General features: G+C 40.8%; 1 protein-coding gene across 1 annotated transcript in view; it reads left to right on the top strand.

Annotated features, from left to right (window-relative positions):
- The window catches only part of LOC135698768 (uncharacterized), a 236962-nt gene that overhangs the window by 100694 nt on the left and 114798 nt on the right, over positions 1–21470 (top strand). Inside the window, exon 3 of the mRNA XM_065218901.1 lies at positions 16681–16732. The gene's annotated coding sequence lies outside the window, so the exon portion shown is untranslated. The remainder of the gene's footprint in view (positions 1–16680; positions 16733–21470) is intronic.

The following is a 21470-nucleotide window of genomic DNA, read 5'->3' as shown; positions in this document are numbered from 1 at the left end:
AATAAACGAATTCACTATAAGACTAGAAGGTCCCGAATAAACGTGCTCAACTTTTTGGCTCAGCTCTGGTACTATCTTCGGTCCCAAGTTAATCGATGCACCCCTCGAAACATAGGAAAATCCACGAACCCCTCATTTTATCTGTCAAACTTTCATAGCGAATCAAAACACACATAGTGTAGTACTAGAATTGAGGTACGTTAATCGATTTGCTTGGGACCAATAGGCTAGTCAAGTAGTGACCCAATTTAAAATCGTCCGTGATGGGCGAAGTGTTGACGACGCGGATAAGTCGATTTTTTATTTGGCAAGGCTGTGATGAAGACGTCTGTCTGTCTGTCTGTCTGTCTGTCTGTCTGTCTGTCTGTCTGTCTGTCTGTCTGTCTGTCTGTCTGTCTGTCTGTCTGTCTGTCTGTCTGTCTGTCTGTCTGTCTGTCTGTCTGTCTGTCTGTCTGTCTGTCTGTCTGTCTGTCTGTCTGTCTGTCTGTCTGTCTGTCTGTCTGTCTGTCTGTCTGTCTGTCTGTCTGTCTGTCTGTCTGTCTGTCTGTCTGTCTGTCTGTCTGTCTGTCTGTCTGTCTGTCTGTCTGTCTGTCTGTCTGTCTGTCTGTCTGTCTGTCTGTCTGTCTGTCTGTCTGTCTGATAATTAAATATGACATTTTAACCAGGTTGGTCCACCTCTTAGTTCGCCTTTTTGTCCACCTACAATATTCATAAGTATTACAAGTAATCAAGAGTTAATGAACAATCAACAAAGCATCCTACTACACTAGTAACCCCGCAATCTGATGCTATCATAATTTTCAGCAATGTCAGGAATGCTCATGAACCCCCAACATTAGCCAGAAAACTCAAGGTATCTTCCAAATAAGCTTCAAAATTGTATTTTTTTTATCAAATGTTAAATTCAGTCCCCTATATCCGAAATACGCGCGCGAGGCTCAAACCTTTGTAGACTACTATTTTTTTTTACTACTACTATTAAATCAAATATCAAAAATCCATCATCACCATCGTGGCGAACAAAATAGTTTTTGCAGTGCTACAATAATTATTAAAAAGTCGTTATAACAGCTATCCATACAAAATAATCCGTTAAAAATAACTTAAATATATGAGTATATTTGCAAATCTGAAGCCATAGCAACTTCAACACTTAGATTGTTGACCAAATTATGGACAAGTAAGCAGTAGTATAATTGTGCAACACAGATTTCCGGATTCCAATCCAAGAGGATTTCAAAGGATGCTTGGGGCATTTTATTCGTCCATCAATCAGACTACGACTTTGCTTCTGTACATCTGCAAGGAATCAGTATTTCATTGATTCAGAATCTTGTGGAACGGTCGAGTTTGCTTGAACACCGTATAGGTTTGATAACTTTTAGTTTATCATCCACCTCCCGTTCCAAAAATTAAAATTTAATCACAAACTCAAATGTCAGTATAACTCATGGGATATTGACACCTTGATGGGCACACTTTGGCCTACTTCGGTACGTTCGGCATAGCGCTTGGCACAGCTTAATCAACCGGACACATTGAGGTGTGCAGAGTTGAACACCCCTTGGCTTGTGTACAAAAATCAAAGCGAATGTTCAGCTTGAACTAACGTGCAATTTTGTACGCAGGGACATCTCATACAATAAACTCGGGTGTATCTATGTTCACAAATGTATTCGCGGTGTTTGTACCTGGGTGTAATGAAGTTGAAGAGTTTGAGCACGGAGAAAATTTAAAAAATTATAAAATAACAAAACAAAACGCGGTAGACCCAGGACTCAGTACCATAAATCTAGTGATGATCTAGAGCACTCGTCTATTTTAAAGCGTGGGTAACAAAAAATGTTAAAGGCACAGAAGAAGCGCTCATAGGTAAGGGAACTAATTCGTTTGCCCTTTATCGAAGACAACATATCAAGAAGACTGGCAACTCTTCCATTTTCTCATACGTCCGGTATGAGACAGGCAGAATTGCGTCATCTGTCGCTCAAAGGTAAATGCTCCGAACGAATTGAATAGCAAAGGTTCCATCCTCAGAATAAAGGTTTGTGTATTTGCTCATTTTTCTTTGCATTGCGTTACCAGTCTTCTTGATATGTTGTCTTGGTCTTTATGCAAGCCGTCTCCCATGTTTGTATCTGGGTGTAAACTTGAAACAAATGGGCTTGCTGACGATATCGGCAAAAAAATCTAAGTGTGTAATCCACTAATGCACCATTTAAATTGAAGGAGTGCGACTTCTTCTTCTTATTCGCATTTCAAGCTTATTGCTTAGTGCATATAAGCTTATTGCGTGCTCTCAACTTAGTGTTCTAAATGCACTTCCTCAGTTATTAATTGAGAGCTTTCGATGCCAATTACCAATGCATGAATTTGTATATTGTGTGGCAGGCCCCGAAAGATTCCCTCGACCGGACCGGGAATCGAACCCGCCGCCTCCGGCTTGGTAATACCGTGCCTTTACTGACTAGGCTATGAGGCGTGCGAGCAAGAGGGAAAATGATTAGTGGGAAAACAAACCCACCCTTCAACCCTGTGTGTTAGATATACATACACTGAACGAAAACATCTGCAATACTTCGAATGATTATTGTATTGCTTGAGCCCTTTAACAATATGCTTTCAAATTTCGGGTGATTACCTTAAAATCGAATTCGTCATCAGCTTATAAGCATCCATATGACTGTCATCCAAATAAGGGTGATATTTATTTGTAAATTGGCTCTAAATATAAAGCGCTCAGAGGAAAACAATTTAAAAAAAGGATGAGTTGAAATTCCTTTGAGTTTGATTTATAATTCAATTGTTTACATTTTCTTATTGAATAGCCATAAACAGCGATCATGGATACAAAAATCGTTTGTTCGTATAGGTAAATCCTTCACCAACTCTGAACGATAGACTTGAACAGATTCAACTTTTTGGCCACATCCCTAACCGAAGCATTGGGATTCCGCTTAAACGCTTTCACGACACGCTAGTGATCCTGATCACTAATAGAACATCCATTCTGACCGCATTTCTCCTTCCGTTCGATGCTCAGAGTTAACGTGTAATCACACAACTCACCGTTGACTGCACGATTCCGAGTTGTTTTCCGATGTCCCGATGAGAGAGTTGAGGATTTTCCAGGTGCTTGCGCAAAATCAATTCGCGACGTTGCTTTTCGGGTGACGCCATTTTTCCAACTTTCTAACTGACAGCGATAAAAATACAGTGTAAACAATACACTCTAAAATACTTCTACCCTAATTTTCAAGAGAAAATACCCTATGGGTAATTTTCTACAGCGTTTTTCCGTGATGCATTTTGATGTGGGACACCCTTTAGTGTTTCTGTTCAAAAACAAACATTTTGAGCCAATCAATATTAGACAACCTTTTGCATGCCGTGGTTTTAAATTCGATCGTGCGCATTTTAGTCGTTCAAAATGTAATTATAAATGAGAAATATCTGACGGAAAACGTAGTTATCATTTAAAAGCAGCAGAATTTGCACTTTGATTAGGAAAAAATAACAGATCTTATGTACAGCTTTTAAGCTTCTGTCGAATTTGTTTCATACGATGACTGACACCCCCACAGAAGTTAGGTGTCGTATGTAACATTGAGCTATGTTTTTATGAGTTGGCACGTACGACAAATAGTTTTTTGTTGAGAAAATGAAACAGAAATGAGGTAGTGGGCCCAAATTTTATCGTTCAGAAAGAGTTACCAGAGTTGTGTCTGGTTGCAATAAAATCACAATATGTTTACGATTGTGACATACGTCCTGTTCAAAAAGCACTCTAGAATACTGAGTAAACATTTACTCAACTGTGAGTTATTTTCGATAGCCTTGTTGACATTGAGCTGTCATCTTCTAAGCGCGCAATTTACAGTGTACTAGTCACCTTTCGTGTCACTAGTGGCGCTAGTATCGGGGAAAATCGTGTCTCGGGGGGATAATAGAAGAGTGGACCATATTGTTAATTTATAATATTTAGAAAAAGGTTAGATGGCAAGGAACATAAAGTTTGGGTTTCCCATAGTTATTCCCATACAAACTTCAAATGGCTTGTCCACAGTCATTTCGTAATCTCAAATTTTGGGAGGCTAATCATCACTTGATTACGTGCAACTGTGGAGCGAAATCTTAAAATTTTGCATCTGTCTACTGCATGGCCATAACTGAAGCATTTGCTCTATTATAACTTACTCTACTAAATGAGCTTCTGAAATAAAACCTTTATAGCATTTTCTCGAGCTCAATAGACTTTTCTCCAAACCCAATCGTAAGCAATCTTCAAACGCCACAAACGGTAGGAGGATAACATATGCATTTCACACTCTCAACATGAGCCCGCCGGGCCACTGTTCATCTTTCGCATGCTGCGTACGACACCGCGCCATATTTACACGCACCCGTTCACAGACAGCAGAGGAAGGCACGAGCCGGCCAGGCGACCAACCGTGCGGATATTATTTATGGCCCCCACGGCGAGCATCCCGTGCCCACGCTTGTCCACTCTACTACCATCCTTCCTCACCCTGGGGCAAGGGTAAAAAACGAAAACATGTGTGTACAAAATAAAGGTAACTGTCGTCATTACAATATTTAACGCCAGTGTTAATGTCGAGGATGCCCGAGAGAGTGACCGCGCGGCGGCCAGATCAGGGATGTGGTGTCTTCTTTCACGTGCATTGCATTGTATGCTTCATAATTGTAGATCAATTGATCTGCTAACCTTTAGGATCGATTACCATATGGGAAGGTCAGCAAAGGCTGCAGCAGCCCTTTTTCATCTTTATCGCGGTGGTGTGTCGTCGTCGTTGGTGTTGTTGGTGCTGGATTCCTTGGCCAAACGTCATCGTTAATCTCTTCATCGGACGCGCGAGACGGCGGCAATGATGGCGCGTGGCTGGGTGAACTGGTTTTGAATTCGGGACGATCCCTACTCTCTGCCACCGGTGTGGTAGGACTCTTTGGCAATCATACAGGTGCTCCGAATTGGGACACCAAATTACTATTCTCCCCATCACCCGACGCACAGGCGAGCAAATTGATTTCAATTGCCATTTAATCAGATATTTCACCCAATTAAGTTAATCGATCGATCCTCACCTTGGGACGGTCCGAATCCAATTAAATTACAGGGGGCTCACAATCAGATCACCTGTCTTCGGGCACATATACCACATGATGCGAGCAAATGATAATTAGTCCCTGCGTGATGACAGTTCGGCCTGTGGTGAGAGAATGGTGGACCACCTTAAAACCTGCGCACAGATCGACTGCGACCGACCGGCAGGAAAGTAATGGAAAACGCTACTTGAATCCGCCGGTAAACGATTACCCTACATATTGCCACAACAAGCGTGCTACAGAATGTCCAACTGGGTGATGAGTGGCATTTATATTGGCACGCAAGGCACCCCAACTTGGAGACGTTATCTCAAGTTTAGACTTTTTCGAGAATTTCGAAAATTTGCTGTGGGTTCGTCACTTCCGACCGTTGAAGTCTTTTGCACTGTTTGGCAAATTTCATCCCGATTATTCCATAATTCCAACGAAATTTTCGAATTCACCACCGAACGAAGCACCGTCGGTGATTTCCTTCAAGATTGTCTCCATTGCCTAGCGAAACAACTCCGTGGTCTGCTCCGAAGTTCCGAAAGGCAATAAAAATCGAAAAATGTCAGTTTCGGTTTCATTTCTTTTTATTGCATATTCACAGTTTCACACTCGGCGTGAACACGGTGGCTTTACTCCAGCTGCTTGCTCCTGTGCCTACTACTGCCGGTGGCCCTCAACAATTACGTGGGGTGATATAACAAATTGCCGGGCTGTCTTTCGGAGTCCATACGTATCTTTATATATGTGTATGCATATGAGGCGCAGTTGTAGGTCGCGGATGGTCCAGATTTTACTTTTATTTTTACGAGCTTATTTTGGTTGGCGCATTTTCTGTCACCTTTTTACAGCACCTGTGGCGGGAATTGGTTGATTTTTTTGTCCGTCTGGTGCAAAGTAGAGCGGAAGTTTGAAGGATTCTCGCGGTGAGTTCCCATGGGAACGTGGGTTTTTTTGCTTATTAAAGTGAAACGATTGACTTCTGATTGCTCAACCGAATGGTTTGATGACTAAATACTTGGAGAAGACGCCTAACAAATCGCAAACTTTACCTCACCAAACGAGAACAACCCTTTTTTGGTTTCATTTTGGGTCCCAAACAACTGTGAACAATTTTGGGACGATTGGTTGTAACCCAAGGGATATGTCACTGAGAACAGTGAGCCGAAAGTAGATTCGGCACAGCTTGGGCAAATCCATCGGCATATCTTCGGCACAATCTCGTAGGCATTGGATTGATCATTACATAAAATGGGAACACTGCTGGACAGCTGTCATTGAAGTTGTTCACAACATTCACTGTGTATTTCAGAAACATACTCCAATTGAATGTACTAGAGAAGCGCAGACCAGAAATTCGCTTCTCGGTTCATATTTAAATTTGATATATAGGCTTCCGAGCGCTGTCTATTGCTATCGATACCGGTCACAAGTATTTCAGGTACTACGTAAATGAAGTGTACTACGAACCGAAATGCAAGAACAATTTGGATGGTTTGCATCATGCAGTGGTGGTGGTTGGATATGGAAAACTCAAAGGAGAAGATTACTGGCTAATCAAGATCTCCTGGTCCAACAACTGGGGCAACGATGGCCGATGGTAGTTTCATTTTCGGATTTGTGTCATCTTATACGAGAAAGAATAAATGTTTTTTTTTTGTATTGTACCGTGATTGTTCGGTATTGTTCAAGTGAGTTTGGTTTGGCAGATGACCAATTGACTGGTGGTGGTGCCTCAACATAAATTGTTTCGATCGAATTCTCCCCTCTTAGCTTGGGATTTTCCTTCTTGACATAATTCATTCCGACGTCAAAAACATCCGAGAACTTCTTGCACGGAATCATCACCTTTGGCAGTTCCTCTTCCAGATTGAGCAGAAAGGTTGCTTCTGAATCGTTTCCGTCTAATTGACCAGCAACGTTCGGACAACATTGGAGCAGTAGGACTTGTAACACGCACCCAGAACACAGATGATCTATCCAAACTGCAGATAGTTCTTGTAGCTGAATGCAATGAACTTCAAGCTGTAATTGTCACCCGACTGGATAATCGCCGGGTAGCACATGTCCAACTAGTTGGTATCCACACCGGTGACGTATCTTTTGTCCGTCAGAGCCTGCCGGACACCATCCGACAGTTTGGCATGTTTTACTTTCTTATCAACATCGATAATATCCATGGTATTATCCTTGAGGTACTTGTTGATGGTGATAAACTCGGAGTCCTCCTTGGAGCACATGATGTACCCGATTGGGATGCTGATGTCCACCGTGCTGAAGCTCTTGTCCTTGACGAAGGCTCGCCACGATTCACAGAATTCACCCGGGAAGTTGTCCTTGGAGAAGACGCCTAACGTTTTGCCATCCTTGGATCCCTTGATCGCCTCCAGCAGCTTTTGAAAATTGGCCTTGTCTTTGTCGTTCTTATCCCGAACCACAGTTTCAACGACGAAATGCCCTCCTCACCGTCCTTCTCGATCTGCTTCAAGAAGTCGATCTTGTTCTTGCTGGTCAGGAAAAAGTTGGAAGGGTTGTATACTAGATACGACCGCAGGGTTGGCGTTGGATAACGTCTGTTATGTGTTGTACTTAATTGTGTATATTATATTTTAGGAATATTCCTTAATAAATCTTTTGCGAAAGTTTGGTGGCCCTGAAAAGGGCCGTTTTGTTGGGCTGATGTTGTTGGGTTTGCTTTACTCTGTCGCCCTGGAGGAGCTTTGGAATGATGTTGGTAGTTCGAAGGCAGACAGCATCTCCCCTTCCAGCGTTCCCACACCCCAGTATAGTCCCCAAATTTAAGTGTAACTGTGATATTCTGGAAAGAAATTGTCTTCAAAACTAACTCTTTGTCGAATTATTGGTGGCCCTGAAAAGGGCCGTTTTGGTTGTGGTTTTGGAATGATGGTTACAGTATACCGGAGCACTGGCACCAACGCACTCGGCGTAGTTGCCCTTTCGCCCCCAGGCTCTGCTGCGGCTGCTCTGCTGCCGTTGCTCTGCTTCCGCTGCTCTGGTACTGCTGCTCTGCTGCTGGGTCGACGATCGGATAAACAATGATGGAACGGGCGACCTTGTTGGACGCTTATATAGTAGAACAGAAAATATCAAAGGTGTCAGATACTCGCATCGTCTCGGTTGGAGAAAGTATAAGAATATAAAAAAATCAATCGATTTTCACCATCTTTAGACAATGGTTTACTTTTAACCATTTTTCAATAGTTTACAGAATGAAATCAATAGTTTTGAAACATTCAACAAATTGCTAGAAATATTTCCAATCGATTGATGCCATTATCTCGTAAATCTATCGAGAGACGGTTGAGTTATTATCGTTCAAAATCTTAAAATTTTTCGTAACGCATCTAAAATGACTGTTTTCAATTTTGTACCCCCGTATGTTGCCGAAAGCCGTTATCCAACGTCAAAAGATGGACTTTTCACACAGCACCGTAATCATATCAGTCTGCTTAGTCTGCAGTGAGGTGGATTTGCTGTAGATGGTTTCCTCATCTACGCCGACTGTCGTCAGAATGCAATCCACTTTCTGCAGCGAATCATCTTGGAAAACTCTGGTTCCTTCCAGTTGGCGAAGAGACGTTTTATTCGTCGGTAGAAGGAATCCTTATCGAGCACTATATTCGAAATTTTCACCAAACCAAAAGATTCAAGCTGTCAGAAATACCGGTATGCCAAATATACCATAATATTCGTATTTTACAAAAATCGCAGCTTGCTCTATGACCGGCACCATCGGCACACCTGCGGTACACTGAAAAAAAATTTGACCCAAGATTGATGTGCAGAGTGACCTACCCCTTGTTGTAACACGGCTTTCCGCATATCACTCACTAAACAAGGTTAATTAGAAACATACCCACACGTTTCGTTGAATCCGATTGTGTATTCCCCGTAAATTCCCCGTTGCTTCTCATTATGTTAAATTTGTACCTGATCATTTTGAATTTGCCATTCACATGACGGTTATTTTGACGCCGTTTTATTGCTACACGATGTACTCTCTCGCGAATGAATGCTGCCTGACCGATGGTGTAATACCAGACCTTGCAATCTTGCTGAATCCGTTAATCCTTTGAAAACTCCTTTGAGCATTGCTTGCGACATCCACAGTTCTCGAGCTTTACGGCATGCGATAATCGTCGTTTATTCGCCCTTAGCAAACGTTGTCGCTCTTTCTGGGAACGTTTGCGATTTCCGGTAACAGGATCGGTAGGTATGTCAAAATAGCTGCCATTGGAGTCCGCATAATTTTCAATCGAAATTCAGAATCTATCCTTGTCCGGATAACCAGGCTCCGATGGAACGGTGTTGCTCACCTCATGCTCGTCAAATCCAAAAAAATCTTGCTCATCGGTTTGATTATTTGCTGGCACATGGTACGCCAGGGGAACTGTTTTGCTATCTTCCTCACAAAGCTCTTCTTCGGAATGTTCAAAGTGATCAAGTGGTAAGCAGATTTAATTAACTGTAAAGCCAAGGACATCTTGATACTCTTTTTAGGAAGCAGCACGATACACAACATGAAATTTGAACTAGCACCGCGGAGTGAACAAAAAAAATGAATATCAACGCGAACCGGCTTCAAACTGTCAATTCGAACCGTTGATGCATCAAAGAAGGCAGTGAGACTGGTATGCGGTTATATTCCAAAACTGGCATGAAAGTAACGGCATGAATGTATCGTTGCAACTTAGCAAATTAAACAGAAATATTAATTTCTAATAAATACTCAACATAAAGTATTTGTTTTTTAAAAGATGACGCATTGATATGTATGCTATATAATTTATGATAAGTTGAATAAAGCGACAAGAGCAATAAATATAAAATTACCGTTTTCTCGAATAACTGTTTATGCAAATGTTACAATTATGCGATTCACGGTAGTAAGCCACTCAGCACATTGTGCCGAAATTAGATTCGGCACAGCTTGGGCACATCCATCGGCACACCTTCGGTACAATCTTGTAGCCATTGGAAAATAAAAATAAATGGGAGCACTGCTGGACATCTGTCATTGAAGTTGTTCACAACATGACGTGCTGTTTGACTGTATATTCAGGAACATCCTCTAATTTATTAAACCAGAGGAACTCAGACCAGCAGTTCACTTGTACACAGTTCGAAAAAGTAGCGTAAATTTCTGTTCAGTATGATGCACATAAATGGAGCGTCATATATCATATAAGTTTACATAACATATCATATAAAGTTCTGAGACAATTCATGCAATGTAGCAAATATTGTATACAAAAGCCCATTGTTGTAAACAACATTGGGTACAAGTTGCTCGGTTGCGTGAAATGAAATACAAGTTTACGTGAATGAATGTTTACATCACTATTAAAATTCAGAATTTTTATCTCTGTAGATCTAAATACGAGATGTAGGTTCTAGAGTGAGCTCAAGAGAAAGATACCCAACAAACAATTTTAGCTGCAGTTTAGCTTATAGAGCCAAAATTTGCCTTATGCAGCTATTTTTTGCCTGTATAAGCTAAGCTGCAGCTAAAATTGTTTGTTGGGTACCCCATTTGTACCCGTAATTCAAATAATGCTGCAAATCACACAAAATAAACTAAAGAAGTCTAACTATCATCCTCTACAGTCAGTCTCCAACAATGCTCCCCACCGGTTCCAACTCGTTCCGGCCGCTGATAGACCAATGCATTTCACATAACGAAAGGTTAGGTTTCTGGTCTGCCTTTGAGGGCATTGTAAAATCCTAAAACGCAGGACTAGACTAGACTTGAAGGTCCCGAAGAAACGTGCTCAACTTTTTGGCTCAGCTCTGGTACTCTCTTCGGTCCCAAGCTTAGTGATGCACCCCTCGAAACATAGACAAATCCACGAACCCCTAATTTTATCTGTCAAACTTTCATAGCGAATCAAAACAAAACATAGTGTAGTACTAGAAATTCGACTAGAATGAAGTACGCTTATAGATGTACTTGGGACCAATAGGCTAGTCAAGTAGTGAGCCAATTTAAAATTGTTTGTTTCCACCGGTTGGTCATGATTCTATGGAAAAAAAATTCTATAATTGGTCATATATCATAAAGATGTACACCCCTATTCTGTATTTCGTTTCGAACGAAATTCTCATACAAAAAAAATATTTTTTTGTATGAGAATTTCGTTCGAAACGAAATACAGAATAGGGGTGGTAATTTGACATTTCATTTGTTATAACCATGACATTTCTACCATATGCGACAACAATCCGGAATATCCAGAACCTCTTCTAAAGTGGAACCACTTCTATGTAGACCATATGGATCTATGGATGTAGTTTTGTGTGCCATACGTCGCTTTATATGGTTATGAGAGATGTCAAATATGACCATGTGGAACCATAATTTGGAATATCCAGATCTGGTCCTACGGTGACCATATGGTTCCATGGTTGTTGTTTTGAGGTTCATTGGTCATATTTTGCCGAGTAGATGGGATTTAATATGTTGCTTGATATGGTTATGAAAGATATCAAATTTGACCATATGGAACCATAATCTGGAATGTCCGGAACCGGTTCTTCGGTTGCCATATGGTTATCATTTTGAGTGCCATTGGTCATATTTCATCGAGTAGATGTGATTTGATATGTCGCATGATTAGCGAATCCAAACACATAAAGCAACCAACGATACAGACAAAACGGTTGCTACGACTACCACGACAAACTCGCTCTGTAACATAGCTCGATCAGAGTGGTTGAAAGATAATGATATAAATCCTAATGAATGTGGGCGTCTTAGTGGAATACCTGTATAATGAGAGAGGGAAGGATTAGTAATTTCCATTCAATTCCACTACCTTATTTGCTTATCCTTGACAGATACGCGTATTTCGTCTACAATATGCAGACTTCTTCAGTGTCTTGTATAAATACTCGACTATTAGTATAAGACACTGAAGAGGTCTGCACATTGTAGACGAAATACGCGTATCTGTCAAGGATAAGCAAATAAGGTAGTCGAATTAAATGGAAATTACTAATCCTTTTCTCTCTCATTATGATAATGATATATTTATTGCCTGCTTTGTTGCAATATACACCGATGAGGACATAGATTGATCTGAATCGCGAAAATTGAACAATAACAACAAAAAATCCCATTAACACACGTGTATCATCTTTGGTTTTACCATAGAGGTAACTCAAAGACTGGTAGGTCCCGAAGAAACTTGCTCAACTTTTTGGCTCAGCTCTGGTACTATCTTCGGTCCCAAGCTAATCGATTCACCCCTCGAAACATAGAAAAATCCACTAACCCCTCATATTATCTGTCAAACTTTCATAGCGAATCAAAACAAACATAGTGTAGTACTAGAATTTTGACTAGATCGTAATCGATTTGCTTGGGACCAATAGGCTAGTTAAGTAGTGAGCCAATTTAAAATCGTTAGTTTCGTATTGATTGTTGGTTTTACTTCGTGAAGCAGCTTGCCAACAATTTGCTCGTTTCCTTCTACCACCCCGAGTGAGCTGTGTCACACGGGTTGCTTGTCATGAAAAAAAGGAAGAAGATTATATCATTATTGCTTTCCACTTCTGACATAGCGTTATCATTCGGTTCGCTTGTCATTTTGTCATTTGGAAATATTTTTGATTCCTTGCGCATGATATGGTTATCTGAGATAGTAAATTTGACCATATGGAACCATAATCCGGAACATCCGGAACCGATCCCATGGTAGGCATGTGGTCTTATGATTGTTCTCTACCATTTCCGAAAAAAATAATATGTTGTCGTAATGGTAGGTAAGATTTTATCTAGTTCGTTCTAGTTGAGCCTTCCACAATCGCGTTAGCTTTACGGAGCCAATAATTCATTGTTCATTGTTTTTGACAAAATTCACTTATATCTATGTCTAGTAGGAATTGGGCCAAATACTTGCGGCTTCCCAAGTAACCAAAAGTTCCGCATTCAATGATAAAACTCACTTTCAAGTTCCATAAAGTTCAAATAAAGTTCCGACAGAACCTTCAAGTTCCATAAAGTTCGAATAAAGTTTTGACTGAACTTTCAAGTTCCATAAGGTTCCGACAGAACGATAAAACCCACTTTCAAGTTCCATAAAGTTCCGATGCGTACTCCTGGCAACTTGAAGTTCTAAAAAAGTTCCAAAAAGCATCCCTAAGCACTTCTTAGGAACTTCAGGCAAGGCTGAAAACATGTCCACAACAAAGTTCCGAACAAGTTCCCAGCGGAACTTTTAAGCAACTTTAAAATATCTTAAAAGTTCTCTGCGGAACTTCTTAGCAACTTGAAAGTTTCTAAAAAGGCCATCATAGCCCACATGACTCAATCCGCACAAGCCTTTATTAGCAACAAAATTTAATGTGCGTAAATATGAAATGATCAGTGACTCAAATACATCACAATTCTTATATTTATGCAGTGCATCAATATTCTATCCAAACACAAAAAAACCAAAGAGCAATTTCCTGGATTTAAACTCGTGTATTTGACATGCGATCTACGAACGCTAACCACTGCGCCACAATTGTGTTGGAATACCAGGCGGGCAAACACCAATTTCAAATTCATCAAGGTGTTGTGTTTCGTATTCAAGTCAGTCAGCTGGCACTAAAAACTCCAACAGTAGGTGGGACAACAGCTCACTTTAATATATTTCAGATGACGTAGAGGTTTGTGCTGGGGCTCTCACGCAGAAGGACTGGGTTTGATTCTTCAAACAGCTCCAATACTAATACACTAATGCTGATAAATATCAATACACGTTCATACCTGCCTTTAGAAATAACTTTAAAAAATACCTGACTTTAGAATTAACTTTCATAAAAGTGCGAACAATATAAAATTGGTGTAGAGGACAAAAACATTTATTTTCTAAAAGTTCCGTTCAAGTTCCGCCAGAAGCTGCTCTTCAATTATGATACCGGAACTTTCAAGTTCTTATAACGACTTAAAAATTAGGCTGCTTAATAGAATTCTATAGACCACCTTCAACCAAGCTGCTTAAGACACAAATAGCCTTTTATCAGACATTTTGGTTACTTGGGTTACCCGAGGTTAGAGGGGTACATTGTTGAAGGGTAGGATCAGGGAGGAGCTTGGGGTGTGGTTTCGTTGTCTTATCAGAGCGATGTCGCCAGTATGAACGGTAGTGTGGTACTAGCTTCGTCTGGAGATCGACCGGGTATGGTGATTTGTGGGAGACAAACAAAAACTAGTAAAGAGAGACAAAAGACAAAGGAATTAAGTTCTTATACTAGACATTTGTAGAAACACATAAACCGACTGCATATAGCAGAGATCGCGGGTTGCCAGCACGTCTCTGATAGGAACATAGGGTTGTCTTCCTTGAGCTTCGAGGGTATTCAAAAGTCGCTCTTTGGCAGCGTCATTATCCGTACATTGCAAAACTGCGTGTGTAAGTTACGGCTTACTTGTCAGCCTATAGCTGGCCCGATTTACCCCGGCGGGGCGGCTACGAGCAGAGTACTTCCCCCAAAGACGTTCGGATTTAGATGGATTGTTAAGAAAAGAGAAAGAAAAAATGCAATTTTAGACGTCTATTATAATCTGACCTTTCCCTATTTCTCCTCGTTTTCCTCGGTGTCACTCGGTGGGGCCCTTCGACGATAGCGGCGGCGGTTGCGGCTTGTTCACGTCGGCTCCAGACACGGTCTGTGCCGAGCGTCTCCTACTTCACTTTAGCTGCGTAGCAGCGGTCCTTGGCGTTTAGCGGGGGGGATGAGCAAGGCTCCTTTATCGGAACCCCCTCGGCGACGATGGTGACGAATCACCGGACCAACTACTCGCCGTAGATGGTCCCGGTAGTCACCGCAGCGCACTACCCAGGCGAAAGCTCCTTCGGTTCTGCCTGCTTCGTTCCTCCTTGGCTCTTAACTGCGGTGGCGAGACTGGCTCTACTGGCTGAGCCACCGCAGTGAGGACGGTGGGTGTTCGGGGATCCTTGGGGTTTAGCCGGGAAGCGGAAAAATCCTTGAAATTTAGCTTCCCTTGGCGGCGATCCGACACCCTTCACTTCAGCTCACGAACCACGGCACTTTTCGGGGAAACGACGTCACTTCCACGCGACGGTGCTGGGAATTATCCCTCCAGCGGACACACGCCACGAAAACGGCACTCCAACTTTTCGTTTTCACTTCAAACGGACGGGGCAAAAAACGCGTCGATTTCCTACCGTGGCTCGTAACTTTCTTTTTTCCTCGTACTAGCTGACAATCACGGACAATACAACAACCGCCATCGTTCTCCTGCAACCGCGCTCGAATGTTGTGCTGGTTATGTTTTTTCGCCTTATTTTGCAGCGGGAGGAGAAACGGGACCTAGCTTTATTCTACACGCGAGACAATTTTAAACGATAATTTTTACACTATATTCTAATCCTAAAAACATGCCTACACGAATAAAATCTACGGTGAAAATAACAAATTAAAATATTTACAAATAAAGCAGTGGTGAGTATGTTGCCGAGCGTGCGACCAAAACAAAAACAAATCATAACAGACAAGGCACACGCTCATGGCAAACACGTTAAAAGGGTGGGTTATTAATTGTCACCCTAGACGAGGGTTACACGTGATCGATGTCATCGTAACAGTTTCCACACCGGTTTATTCTATGGAGATGCGCATCTAGCGAGTAGTGATTGGACATAAATCTACTCATCACGCGAATGAAGTCACGACTTAACCCCAAGCCTTTAAACCACGCTCTCGAAGAAACATTAGGAATAATTGAATGTAACCACCGTCCAAGATTTCCATTGTCCCAATCGGTTTGCCAACTCGAAAGGGTACTCTGACGCACTAAATGGTAAAATTCATCGTGTGAAATTTGCCTGTCATAAAATGCGCCTTCCTGCGCGCCCACCTTTGCGAGAGAGTCCGCCTTCTCATTGCCTGGGATTGAGCAATGTGAGGGGTCCCATACAAAGGTTATCATATATGATCTTTCGACCAGCATACTCATCTGCTCCCTTATCTTTGAAAGGAAATAAGATGAGTGCCTACCCGGTCATCGACCGAATAGCCTCATATAAGTAAGATATATGATAAAGATTGCAAAAAACACCACCGTGCCAACACATTCTTGAATATATAACAAAGAGGGAGGGGGCTTGGGGGGAGTACCACCCTACAGATGTAAGAACCACTCACCGTATTGATGTTTAAAAAAAATCAATTTAATCGGCCATGTCATCTCTGAGATTCAATTTTTTGAAAATACAAAGTTTGTCCTGGGCTTTTACGGGTTAATAGCATTAGACCTTTTGTTCATTTGTATACGGTTATGAAAATAGTAACTCTGATAATCATGAACGACTTACTCAAAAACGGCATCGTATGGCATTTGATTTTTTTGCCATTACTAATTTTAATATTTGCCATATATGTAAATAGTAGTTCTCATCATCATGATCACCTTTCCCCACTTAACTTAAGGGTACCTATCTTTTTTTTTAAAGAAAGTAAACAAATAAATGTTATTACAATCGTGAACTTTTACCAGTCATCAGCTAAATAATTCTTTATTTTTTTTATTTTCAGACAATAAATAAACTGGATTCTCAGATTGCGCTCTGGACTTCAATTTGAAAAGGTAAGTACAAAAATATGTCATCAAATTTTTATATTCCAGTGATTGCTTCGTTAAATCCTTATATTGTCTTCGTAGACATCAAGACCAACAATTGAAAAGGCCTCAACTCCATTTTGTAAACAAACCTTGGAAGGCCATTTTCTCGCGAACCAAAGCCTCCATTCGCAAACCTTAAAAACAATCGGGAGAATTTCCCCTACCCGTTCGTTTTGTGGGTTTGCGTTGGCGAACTTCGGTTCGCGGGAAAATGGCCTTACAAGGTTTGTTTACAAAATGGAGTTGAGGCCTTTTAAATTGTTGATCTTGACATATTGATACAACACGACAAATGTTCAATCAAAAACCTCTAGCCCCAGCATAAAGACATCCCAACGAGACCCTTGACAAAGCCCTTGAACATGATCCCATTTGGGGTAATTTCTCATTTTTAATGGCTTTCCTCGTCAGATTTATTTCTCTGTTGGTATTTCTCCCTTCCACCCCCCCGCGCACATACCGTGGAAGAGAGATGATCCACACCCGGTAAGGGTTCGCTGTCGCCGTCATCGTCGCCGTCGTCGCATGGTGTTACATAACTGCTCAACTATGTAGACTCCCGCATGGATTCTGCGTAGGATATGCTCGCATACAAAAAGTCGTCGTGATGCGGCGGCGGTGGGTGCATGTCTGGGCGTAATTTAGTCAACGACTTTGCTCGTTTACGCATCCTGTCGAACGAGAGAAGACTCATGGATGACATTTAAGCTGGCAACAGCGGAAGGTGAAAAATATCAATTGACTCTCATCTCATCAGAACGGGGTCACTAGGAAGAGGTCGCGATTTTCCACTCTGACGGCAAGAACCGGTTCCCGAAGGCGTATGCTCTTTCCAACATGTGATCGTACCTAGGATTCGAGTCACGCAACAGCATTGGCTGGCTTTTCAATTAGGATGATTGATTGTGAGGAATACCGGTCGTCACATCGGCTTAAAGTTCTGTCATGTCCCCAAGTGGTGTCGAAAAATGGCCACTGCGGGAATGCCCATCGATTGTCAGAAGCACTTTTCGCCGAGATGGTGTTGATCTAGAGATGATTGCCTGCGTACGTAAGAAGTGCGTGATGGATTTGTCTTCTTGTTTTAGCATTGACATTGCACATGGTCTTCTACGAGACGGATATGGTTGTTTCAACGTTGCCAAGTGCGCCGAGCCTCGCTGCGTGTCTTCGGGATTAAACCCAAGCGACGGACTAAAATTGCGCGCTGGTGTAATCTGAGTCACGCCATGACACCTCCGAACGCTCGGAGCTGCGACGACATTGCCCTTTAGGCATTTTTGGTCATAGTTAATTATGTCGAAGGAGGAAATGAAGTCTGCCGTGTCGCTAATCTTGAATGCCAAACAACTCATAATACTGTTGGATTGAGCTGTCCGTTCGAACACAACGGTTACCGATAACTGTGTCAAAATTCCCGCCCCAAAGCTTACTTCTCCTTCCATAATCCATCAATTTATCAAACGAAGATTGTGCACATTTTGGCTGCCGCTTAAGTTGCTGACCGAGAAAGACTCAAAATTCGCGATGACAAATTCATTTCTCCGCTTAAAACGGTAACCTGGATCAGTGAGCGTGCGGCCAGTATTGGGGGATGAGTGATGGAAAAGCCAAGGATTGTCATCATATCTTCGATGGGAAGAAAAAAAGCTGGTGCGATCCATTTGTCTTCGAGAGGTTTTCGTGAGCTAATAATAAACACATATACTGGCACAAGAGGGCACGGATGAATCTCCTTGGTAAATCCAGTATCAATTAATCATTCCCTTAAGGTAGAGTGGAAAAATGTAAGTAATGCGAAAAAGTTATCCAACGGAGCGAACGGAATGAGCCCAGTCCGGTGCTGGATGACAAATTTCTGTTTGTTTATTGGGTGAGTAGTCGATGATAGGGGGTTTCAGTGTCAATTAGTTGTGATGTGACGGGTTCGGAAGTCCAGTAATGAAACCGGTCAACTTTGGTAGTCTTATAGATGGAACTATAGAAAGCTTATGTGTGAACACTAGGGGTCATATGAGTCAATTAATTGTAGAGGCCTCATAAAACAACTCCAGAAATCTCTTCGGGTCTACTTAGGAGGCATTATGGACAGTACTGTCATGTTAAATTTAAAGCTTAAGATGCGTGCGTTCCACCCAGGGCTGGATTTGATGGGGGGCAAAGGGGGATCCCGATCATGGAAGCTGAGCAAACATTTGTTGTATTTTTTAATTTATCATATTTTTTTCTGCTATAGTAAATAATTTTCATTTTATCACAGACAAACAGACACAACACATTGAATATTTCTCACTGTAAAACATCGTCGCTAAAACATTACCGCCATCTGTTGAGTACACTGTGGTGGATAGAACGATGAACAGATGGCGATAGTGTGCACACGTCAAACGCAAAGGAATTGACTATGCGCGCCACAGATGGCGGTACTACCAACTATGATACTTTTAAATTGACCGTTGAATGCTTGTTCGATGAACAATTTGCTAGAGTTATGTCTGTTTGTCTGTGATCTTATGTTCAATCATGCTAAACTTCTGGTTTAATTTTATACGTTGGTCTGCCAATATATCTGTGCTTGTTGTTCACCAATTGTTGAGTTGAGGTAAAAGATCTTTCAGCAAATTAACTTTGATCAATTGCAAATTAAGGTCATTGTGGACATCGATAACTACTGAATGACTGAGTTCTTTTTGTTTGCTAAACATCGAAAGTAATGCTCATAAGAAGATTCATTTTGATGCATTGACGTCTACGTTGAAGCTTAATGTAGGCAATTCCAATTATTCTCACTGATTTGTATTGTTTTTATAAGGTAATGAAGTAAAGAGAATAAATGGAATCCTCGATCGAATACCGTGATGCGATAATATTCTTACATTTAAGAAAATTAACATACTTGTGGTATTAAAATCAATAGGCAGGCTATGATGATGCTATCGTTCCGCATGATTACTTTTTATATTATGTGATTTGTTTAGTTTTTAGACATTTCTGAAATCTCAAATTGAAAAATATAAATATTGGATGAAATTGGCTTTTGAGTGACTTTCTATGGACTTTCTTATTAAATCTGGGAACTTCTTTAAAAAAATCGCTATTTTTCGAAAATTAATAGATTTGTAATGATATTCCGTGACGTCCCGTCAATTCTCTAATCCGACCTGAAGCTTACGGAACTTCTTTTAAAACGATTTTGGATTTTCCTGATGTTCTCAGAATTTTTCCAAAGCTTTCTGGTCTCTCTTGATGTTTTCTGGAATTGTATGAAGTTTCCGCAGTTTTCCTGAAATTTCTCAACTTACCTTGAGTGCTTTGGAATTTCCCGAAATTTTTGTAACTTCTTTAAGACTCCGCAATTTACCTGAAATTAAAACGAAATAATAAATGCCGTTCTAAGATATTCACATACATTCTTGAAATTTCATAAAAATGCCCTAAAATTATGGGAACAAATTCATCGGCATTTTTAAATTTTCCCATTAGTGACATTCCTTATGTTTGATTTTGTTTCCTTATGTTATTGGGACTACGAGAAAGATCTCTTAACTTCCCTTAAATTTTCAAGACTTCCCTAAACGTATCTATATATTTTAGAAGTTCCCGTAATTTTACTTAAGTTTTGAAAACGTCTAAATGCTCACGGAACTTCTACTAAAAATTTCTTTTCTTTCCTGGATTTCTCGGAACATCCTAAATTCTTTTCCTAAATTCTCGCAATATCTCATAATCCTTGGAATTCAATGAAACTTCCTGCAATTTTCCTTAAATTATTAAACTGCTCTGAGATCTCTGATCGTCCTTGCAACGTTCGGAACTTCCATGAATTTAATGAAACTTCCATAGAATCTCCAATCTTTTCAGAAGTTAATTGATCTTTGCTGAGGTTATTGCTGTTTTTTATGTTCTTCAAACTGCCATGAAATTCCCTTAAAATTTGCTCACAATTTCCTGATGATCTTGTCTCTTTCCAAAATTTTAATGAAAATCTCAGTACTTCATAAATTCCTGGTGTTTCCCGGAACTACTTTAAAGTTCCAGCCGTTTGCTTGAAATTTATTGATCTTCTTTTATAGGTTCTTTAATTTTCCTTATGATTTAGGAGCATCCCTAAATTTCTCTGAAGTCTCTTAAAGTTCTTGATACTGCCCTGACATATGGAACTATCCTAAAAATCCTTTGAACTTTTCTGATGTTCTCTGGACTTCAATAGAAATTTTCAATGATGTTTTCTTAAATTCTCTGGAGATCTCTGGACCACTTTGAAATTGTCGGAACTTTCTTAGGGTTTTCGATATTTTCCTGAAGTTCACCGAACTGTTCTAAATTTATCGGAACTTAAGCTCGCAGAACTTACGCTTACGCTTAAAACTTCTCCGATAAGACTTTAAGGGGAAGTTTTAAGCGTAACCGTAAGCTCCAATAAATTCAGAACAGTTCCGTGAACTTCAGGACTTTTCTGCAGTTCTCGGAACTTCGCTGAAGATAATGGAAATGCTAATAAGATCTCTGTAATTCCCAAAAAATCTCTAGAGCTTATCTGGGGTACTTGGATAACAACATTTTCTTTAAGTTCTCTCTTCATATCTGAAGTTTTCTTGAGTTTTTTAAGCTCTCTGCAGCTTTCTTGACTTTTCCTAAGCTCTCTGCAGTTTTCTTAAATCTAATGAACTTTAAACTGCCCGGAAATTTCCAAAATATTCCA

This window comes from Ochlerotatus camptorhynchus, unplaced genomic scaffold (genome assembly GCF_037179485.1).
Source record: "Ochlerotatus camptorhynchus isolate MF236.1 unplaced genomic scaffold, CSIRO-AGI_Acam_v1.1 ptg000094l, whole genome shotgun sequence".
NCBI lineage: Eukaryota > Metazoa > Arthropoda > Insecta > Diptera > Culicidae > Ochlerotatus > Ochlerotatus camptorhynchus.
Note: the sequence above shows the minus strand (reverse complement) of the source record. Positions and strands in the feature narration are given on the sequence as shown.